Here is an 8,375-nt window from a genome sequence, read left to right on the forward strand (position 1 = left end):
CTGAGATAGAAGGACAGGAACTTGGAGCACCTGGGGGGCTCAGTGGTTGAGCATCTGCCTTTGGCTCAGGTTGTGATCCTGGGGTCCTGGGATCAAGTTCTGCATGGGACTCCCTGCAGGGAGCCTGCTTCTCCCTCTGCCTATGCTTCTGCCTCTCTGTGTCTTTCATGAATAAAGAGATGAAATCTTAAAAAAAAAAAAAAAAAAAGGACAAGAACCTGAACTGGAGACATGGCAGTAAGGTAAGCATGAAGAGAAAGCAAGAGACAGATTGGAGATATTTTTAGGAGATAGAGCAATAAGACTTGGTGACTATGTGGATAATATAGGGAATAGAGAGAAGGATCAGTTAATGCCAAGGCCATTGCCGGAACTAACTAGGCCCCCTGAGCACCTGCAACTAACTGGTCTAAAATCTAATGCTTTTCCTTCCCACGCCAGTTTTTTCCTCTGGTTCTCCACATTCAATTCAGTGGATCTAACAACACTCTCTTCACTCTCCACATTTGCAATTTTTTAAGTTCTTTGACTCCACCCACAAGGTCTTCCTTCAAGCCAGTATGCCATAAATTCTGCTGATATTTCCTCTTTAATGTTTCTTCAAACCCACCCCACCCTTTTATTCCTAGTGCCCCCACACTGAATTGGGGTCCCAGGCTCCTAGCCAGGATTTGCCTTTGTTCTACCTTCAGTCTCCCTGTTTCAGTCCATGCCACATTCAGCTGCCACATAATCTTTCCAAACCACCACATTAAACATGCTCTCTTTCTGAAAAAAAGAAAGAAAGAAAGAAAGAAAGAAAGAAAGAAAGAAAGAAAGAAGAAAGAAAGAAAGAAAGAAAAGGAAAGAAAGAAAGAAAGAGAAAAAGAAGAAAGAAAGAAAGAGAAAGAGAAAAAGAAGAAAGAAAGAAAGAAAGAAGAAAGAAAGAAAGAAAGAAAGAAAGAAAGAAAGAAAGAAAGAAAGAAAGAAAGAAAGAAAAAGAAAGAAAGAAAGAAATGCTCATGAATTCTTTTGGGTGGGAAATCCACTGTTACCATTCTGTGATGTTAGCCTCCATGTTCACGATCAGGTGAGCTATCCCTAAGGTCGCAGTATAGAAAGAATCTTGCTTAATGCTCAAATCACATGGTTTATGAAGTCAAATTAAAACACATAGCAAGAAGCAAGGGGAGAGGGAGGGGTCTTCTTTATCAACTCAGAGTAGGGTACAACAGGGTGGAAGGAGCACACTACCTAATCGGGGGTTTGCAATGTTAATGTATTCTGTATTTCTCTCTGCTGCATCAGCTTTCTCCGCTCAAATTACAAAGGACCAGAGTTGCCATTCAAGCAAGGGGACCCACAGATGGAAAGGTGCACTGGGCCGATGACAGGCACGTGAACAAGTACTCAGGGCCGTAGCTGTAACTCGCTAATTAGCCTCCTGAGCAGCCATGAGTATATTTGTGTATCTTGGGCAGAGTACACAGGGAACATTGGTGTGTCGCCAAAGGTCATACGGCATGACAAAGATGTCACCAAAGTATCATATTAAAACATCATGGTCATTGAGTCCCCAGGTACATTTAGTCTATGCTGAATATTAGTGCCTTTGGTATATTTAGCACCTTGAGTGTCTTATGCATGTTTAGGATATCATAAATATTTAGTACCTCTTATGCATTTGGCATGCCATGACTACTTAGTATGCAGGTGCCTTGTGAATATTAGGTATCCCTTAGTCCTATCCACACATGCTCTACTTGCTATTTAACACATTCTATGATCTAACATTTTGCTTACTAGCTCGTCACCTATAATTAAAACATCTTAGGGGCGCCTGGGTGGCTCAGTTGGTTGAGTGTCTGCCTTCAGATCAGGTCATGATCCCAGGGTACCCAGGTCCTGGGATCAAGCCTGGTGTTGGGCTCCCTGCTCAGCAGAGAATCTGCTTCTTCCTCTGCGGCTCCCCTGCTCGTGCTCTTTCACCCGTGTGCTTTCTCTCCCCCAAATAAATGAAATCTTTAAAAAAAACAAAAACAAAACCAAACATCTTTAAATGTTTCACTTGTATTTTATAAACTACCAACTTTAAAAAAAAATCATTCTTGGGCGTGATCTTGGAGACTCCGGATCGAGTCCCACGTCGGGCTCCCTGCATGGAGCCTGCTTCTCCCTCTGCCTGGGTCTCTGCCTCTCTCTCTCTGTGTCACTATGAATAAATAAATAAAATCTTTAAAAATAAAAATCATTCTTCAGGGCAACCCCAGTGGCATGGCGGTTTAGCGCCGCCTGCAGCCCAGGGTGTGATCCTGGAGACTTGGGATCAAGTCCCATGTCAGACTCCCTGCATGGAGCCTGCTTCTCCCTCTGCCTGTGTCTCTGCCTCTCTGTGTGTGAATAAATAAAATTTTAAAAAAATCTAAAAATCATTCTTCAGTTTTTTTTAAGATTATTTATTTATTCACGAGAGACACAGAGAGAGAGGCAGAAACATACGCAGAGGGAGAAGCAGGCTCCTCACAGGGAGCCCGACGTGGGACTCAATCCCTAGACCAGGATCATGCCCTGAGCAGACGGCAGACACTCAACCCTGAGCCACTCAGGTGTCCCAACAAACTACCAACTTATGTCTGTTTTAAATTTTTTTTTAAATTTATTTACGATAGTCATACAGAGAGAGAGAGAGAGAGGCAGAGACACAGGCAGAGGGACAAGCAGGCTCCATGCACCGGGAGCCTGACGTGGGATTCCATCCCGGGTTTCCAGGATCGCGCCCTGGGCCAAAGGCAGGCGCCAAACCGCTGCGCCACCCAGGGATTCCCCCTTATGTCTGTTTTATAAAAGGATTGAATATTTTCAATTTTTTCCCATTTTTTAAACATTTAAAAATTCTACCAAGTTGTTAGCACTAGTTATGGTGAAGTTTTACAAAGTTAGCTAATGTCTTAGGGAAATGTTTCCCAACATTAAAATTTCTTATAGCCATTTTCAGGGACCTTAAGGACTTGAATGTCTTTAAGGTTTGTAGCATGACATTACTATTGCCAGCGATTTTTAAATTTCCGCAGAAACACATTCAGGTAAGCAGATTCATTGGCTGGCTTAGAGTTGAATATTTTCAAATCATATTCCCACCTTCCCTGTGCCCACAGGCCTGTAAACTCCTGGCCCACTCCCTGCTGTCCCAAATCTGCTCCTCCTCCAGACTTCCCTACCTTTAGAATTACATCTTCAGACCTCAGAGTGAACTTTGCAAAAACCCTCCTTACCCTCCTCATATCCACTTCATTCTCAGTACTTCACCTCAAGACACACTTCCATCCCCATCCAAGCCACCACCAGCCTTCCAAGGTGACTGCAGTTTGCTGCTGCTTCCGCTCTTGGCCTTTTCTATCCTCTTCCACACAGCATCCCAGAATGATTTTTCTCAGACATCAGTTGGATTATGTCACTCTCCTGCTTAAAACCTATCACTGGTTTCTCAATGCACTGAGGATCCAGTCCAAAGTTCCTAATGTGGTGTATGTGGATCTGTGTTATATGGCCTGTGCCACACCCCCCAGCCTCCCCTCAGCACCCTCCTGCCTTCATAAGACTCCTCAAAACAGTCTCTAGTTTCTTCCTGTGGGCCTTTGCATTTTCTATTTCTTTTACCTGGAATGCTCCTCTGACTTGGTACTCCATCTCCCTCACCACCCCCAGTCAATTCTACTCATTCTTCAAGCTTCCACCTAAATGTGACTTCCTCAGAGAGGCGTGTGCTGACTCCCCAGCCTACCAAGGACCTGCATTATTCTCTCATAGTACGCTCTCATTTTGTGTCCCTCATAGCACTTATTTGGCTGTAGATCTTTTTAAAATCTGCCAGCCTTCCTTGCTATGTAGCCTTGTTAGGGCAGGGATCTGTTTTGTTCATGGTGGCCCAGACAGCACTTAGCACAATGCCTAGCACATAGCAAACACTCACTAAATAGTAGTTGAATGAACGAATGTGTGTAACACATAGATTTCCTTAGCCTCATATTGCTGACTTTAGTTCCTTCATGTGGATTTTGTGGCCAGAGTTCTGGGTTTGAATTTTGATTCACCCACTTATGAAGAGTGATCATAAGTGAGTTACTTAACTTCTCTGACTCTCAATATCCCTCATGTATAAAACGGGGAGAGAGACAAGCACTCACAAGTGGTGGTGAGGATCCAGGAAGGTTAGGTCTGGGAAAGCCCAAGGCAAAGTGCACGATCTGGCGCAGGCACTCAGTAAGCACTAGTTCTGCTCACTGCTTTCTCATCCTGTAGGTTTACTCTGTTTTCCACCTGGGGCACACCTCCTTCTTCTCAACTGAATTAGGTCCCCTAAGGTCTCACTCACATGTCTTCAGGGAGCCTCCTTCAGCAGCTCAGCCCTTGGTGAGGTGCTCATTCCTCAAACTGTTCAGCTACTCATTCCAATCCTTGGAATGTAAAATGGTGACTTTCATTTGGTTTTGTCTTTAAACCTTTTATGTGTCCTGTCTGTTCAACTAGACTTCAAGCCTTCCCGTTGGCCGCAGTATTCTCATCTCGGGCTTCTTCTTTAAAAAAAAAAAAAAAAAAAAAAAAAAAAAAAAAAAAAAGATTGTATTTCTTTATTCATGAGAGATACAGAGAGAGGCAGAAACATAGGGATAGGGAGAAACAGACTCCCTACTGGGAGCCCTATGTGGGACTCGATCCTAGGACCCCGGGATCACAACCTGAGCCAAAGGCAGATGCACAACCACTGAACCACCCAGGCGCCCCATCATCTTGTGCTTCTTGTCTCCTTCATAGTACCTGGCTCAGTGCCATACACAGGGATGCTCCATTCAACATTCGTTAGTGCCCTCAGGATACCAGGCACTGTGATGGCTCTCACATCCATTGTTGCCTAACTTCATCTTCCATGAGAGTGCCATCAGGGATTACTATGCCTGTTATGAAAACAGAAGCTCAGAAGTTATAGAAAACTGCCCAGGGGCCCCCGATTAGCAAAGAGCAGTCTTTTACCTCCATGCATTTGATCACCTGGCACATCATAGATGATCAAAACATTCTTTTTTTTTTTTTAAACATTCTTATTAGTGCTCTTTCCACTACACCATCTTGCCCGTCTCAGGAAATAACTGTTCAACAGTGAGGATGGTCATTATCATCATGATCTCAGTTCCTCCCTACCAAGAATTTGGCTGAAAATCCCCTGAAAATCCCCTGGCCTGAATCTCTCCCCTAAGTTCTTCAGTGTCCCAGGCCCCCAATTCCCACTCGGTTTCCTGGTCATGCCACATCTCTTTGCCAAATTCTCTTAGACTCTGACACAGCATGCCTCTCGTCTCCCCACAAGCCTAGTCTCCATATCTTCCCCCATGACAGCTTCTCTTCCTCGTGCCCCCCTTTCTCCCACCTTCTTCCATCCCCCATCCAGTCCAGTTTTTCTTCAGGTTGCAGGGAGTAAGAAATACACTCTCACCTGGGAATGCCCTCTGAACTAGAGTGCTAACGTCCAGGAGATACCTAAGGTTCTTTGGAAGGAGAATTATTAGTACTCATTAGTTGGGTGGCTTGGGCAAGTCACATCCCCTTTCCATGCTTCAATTTCTTCACCTATAAAATGGTAAGACTCGCTCATATGTGTCAAGGTCCTACATAATGTACATAAGCATTATAGATCTTATAAGGAATCAATAATAGCAGATGCTTACTCAGCACTTCATGTGTGCCAGACACTATACCAAATGCTTTATTTGTGTGTATTTATTCCCTTAATCCTCACAACAACGTATGAAAATGTCATTATTAACCCTATTTCATAGACGAAAAATGAAAGTCTCCAAATTAATTTACCCTAGATCATCCCAGCCCATGAGTGGTAAAACTAGGCTTCCAAGTCCAGCAGTTCTGGCTGCAGAATCCTTGTCTTAACCACTGCCCTATACTACCTCTTATTTCCTCATAAAATGAGAGGGGCTAGTTAAAAATAATCCCCTAGATTTTATAGCTCCTTTCCGATTCTAAAGCACTGTTTACACTCTATGCCCTATTGGATCCTCAAAACAACCAGAGAGGTAAATATTATTAGAGCAATTTACGGGGTAAGAGCTGAGACTTATTAAGAGGGTCATGTGTCCAAGAGCACACAGTCAGGGAGGGCAGGGTCGGGACTCGAACCCAGGACTGCTCATTCCCAGCGCCCAGCTTGCTACACCTCTGATGCCACAGGGCACATCCTGTCCTGTCTGAATCTCCTCCAGCTCCAATATTGCATGCCGTCCTTTCCACTTTCTTTGTTTATTTTTTTTTCCACTCTCTTTGTTTAAAGAGACCCCAGTGCTCCCTCAAAGAATCCCCTGCTCTGTCACCCCCACACCCACATTGCGCTGAGAGTGCTCACAAGCAGCAGCAGGGGGTGCTGTAGACCAGCACACAGGGACAGGACTGCTCCGGGAGCCCCTGTTGGAGGAAACAACCATAAGCCTCCTTGACCAGTTCTCTCCTTTTTAATTTGCTTGTACTAAAAATGTTTTTGGTAAGTACTACTTGTACCTAGCACAAAATTTTAAAGGTACAAATGAGTATACAATGTTCCCGCTCCGCAGTTAACCCAGTTCATCATCCTGGGGGGCAAACCCAAGTTTTCTAGTGTTTCTTTCTAGACATAGTCTATGCTTTTATAAGCAAATATGTATTTTTCTTCCTATACTCACGACAGCATACAAACATGCATATGTTGTTTTCTATTGTTCACACAAATCGTGCGTACTATACACACTATTTTTCCTGTAGTTTTTTTGGACAATTGATCTTACAGATCAGTCCATGTCATAATTCATAATACCTGTGTTTAATTGAGGATAAGCCATAATCAATTTTACCAGCCCCGATTATTTTATTTTCTAATCTTACCTTACAAGCAAAGCTGCAAATAAATACACTGTATATAGGTCACTTTGCACATGTGCATATCTGCTTGATAAATTCCCAGAAGTGAGATTGCTTGCCTGCAAATTACACACATTTGTAATGTTGATCCATACTACTAAATTGCCTTGCACTGAAGCTATCCACTTATGGCTGCATCAGCAGGACATTGGAGGGGATGTTTCCTACACCCTCACTGACACAGAATCTTACCAAGCCTCCTGATCTTTGCCTATCCAATAGGTGAAAGGTGGTTTCTTGCTGCCATTTTAGTTGCATTTCTCCTAAAATGAGTGCCCCCTGACCTCTGGGGCTGATTCATGCAATGTGTAAAATAATTAGCAGAGGCCTCCTCTGTGCCAGACACCACCTTGGGGCATCCTCCCCAGCTGTCCCTGGTCTGACTTTCCCTCTCTCTTCCAGCCTGCCCTTCGCTGGCCTGCCTTATGACATCTCCCAAAAAGCCATTTTCCTTGCTTGGCCATCCTCACCAGGTCAAGCAGGGGTGACCTCACTTGACCTCTTCTTTAGAGGCTTAAGAGTGAGGAGAATGTGGTTTCTTGCCTTTTCTCTGTTCTCAAGACTAATTCCTGTAACCCAATTAAGCAAAGCTGAGAGGTGGGGACATGTGTCTTCAGGTCAGAATTAACACTGGGTCCTTGGGCTTCTCAAACCACCCAGTCCAGTGGGTTAGTCCCTGCTTGGGTTTTCCCACCCCTCCCCATCTAGGTGTTAGGAGGGTGAACAGAGAACCTGGACATTTGTCTGTGTTCAGTGGGATCATTTGCCTTATGATTGGCTTGGCAAAACTTCCTCAGATTAGATGCCAGCTAAACACAAATGCATCTATGAGCAGCACTATTTAGACTAAATCAGGGAAGAAAAAATGTGAGGGTCAGTGTTCTTTTCTACATGGGAAACCTCTGAACCATTTCTCAAATCCCCCCTTTTTTTTGCGGTCCCTGAGTACTTGACCCTGTTGTGCACTTGACCCTATTGCAGGATAACTGCTCCTTTATTGCCTTCTCCACAAGGCTATATATGAATCAGCTAGAGCTTGTGTCTTTGTTCATCTCTGTATCTGTCCTCAGAATAAAGATGGAATCAAGACATGGGAGCTTTGGATGAGTATCTTCCTGCCTTCCAGTTCCCAAGAATGGTGTCCATATGAAGGCCCACATCATTCTCTAGTCGCTTAACTAATGGGACCTCTACCTCTAGTTCATCCCACGCATGGCTGCTGGAGTTTTCCTCCTAAAGCACACTTGTAATCCAGTCACTTGTGGAGGTTCCCTGTGGCCTACTAAATGAAGTGCAAATTCCTTAGCTTGGAATTTAGGGGCCCCCGTGGTGATATGGCTCTGGTCTACCTTTCCAGTCCTTCTTTCCACTACCTCATGCCCAATCAAACTGAATTACTCAATGCTTCCCAAGTGGGCCTACATTCCATCCCTGTGCCT

General features: G+C 44.2%; 1 non-coding gene across 1 annotated transcript; it reads right to left on the minus strand.

Annotated features, from left to right (window-relative positions):
- Positions 1-2,956: 2,956 nt before the first annotated feature.
- On the minus strand, positions 2,957-3,086 carry LOC129518360 (small nucleolar RNA SNORA33). The gene has a single exon (XR_008666177.1). It is a non-coding gene; the product is annotated as a small nucleolar RNA SNORA33 (small nucleolar RNA).
- Positions 3,087-8,375: the final 5,289 nt, after the last annotated feature.

Source organism: Nyctereutes procyonoides, unplaced genomic scaffold (assembly GCF_905146905.1).
Source record: "Nyctereutes procyonoides isolate TBG_1078 unplaced genomic scaffold, NYPRO_anot_genome, whole genome shotgun sequence".
In the NCBI taxonomy this organism is placed as follows: domain Eukaryota; kingdom Metazoa; phylum Chordata; class Mammalia; order Carnivora; family Canidae; genus Nyctereutes; species Nyctereutes procyonoides.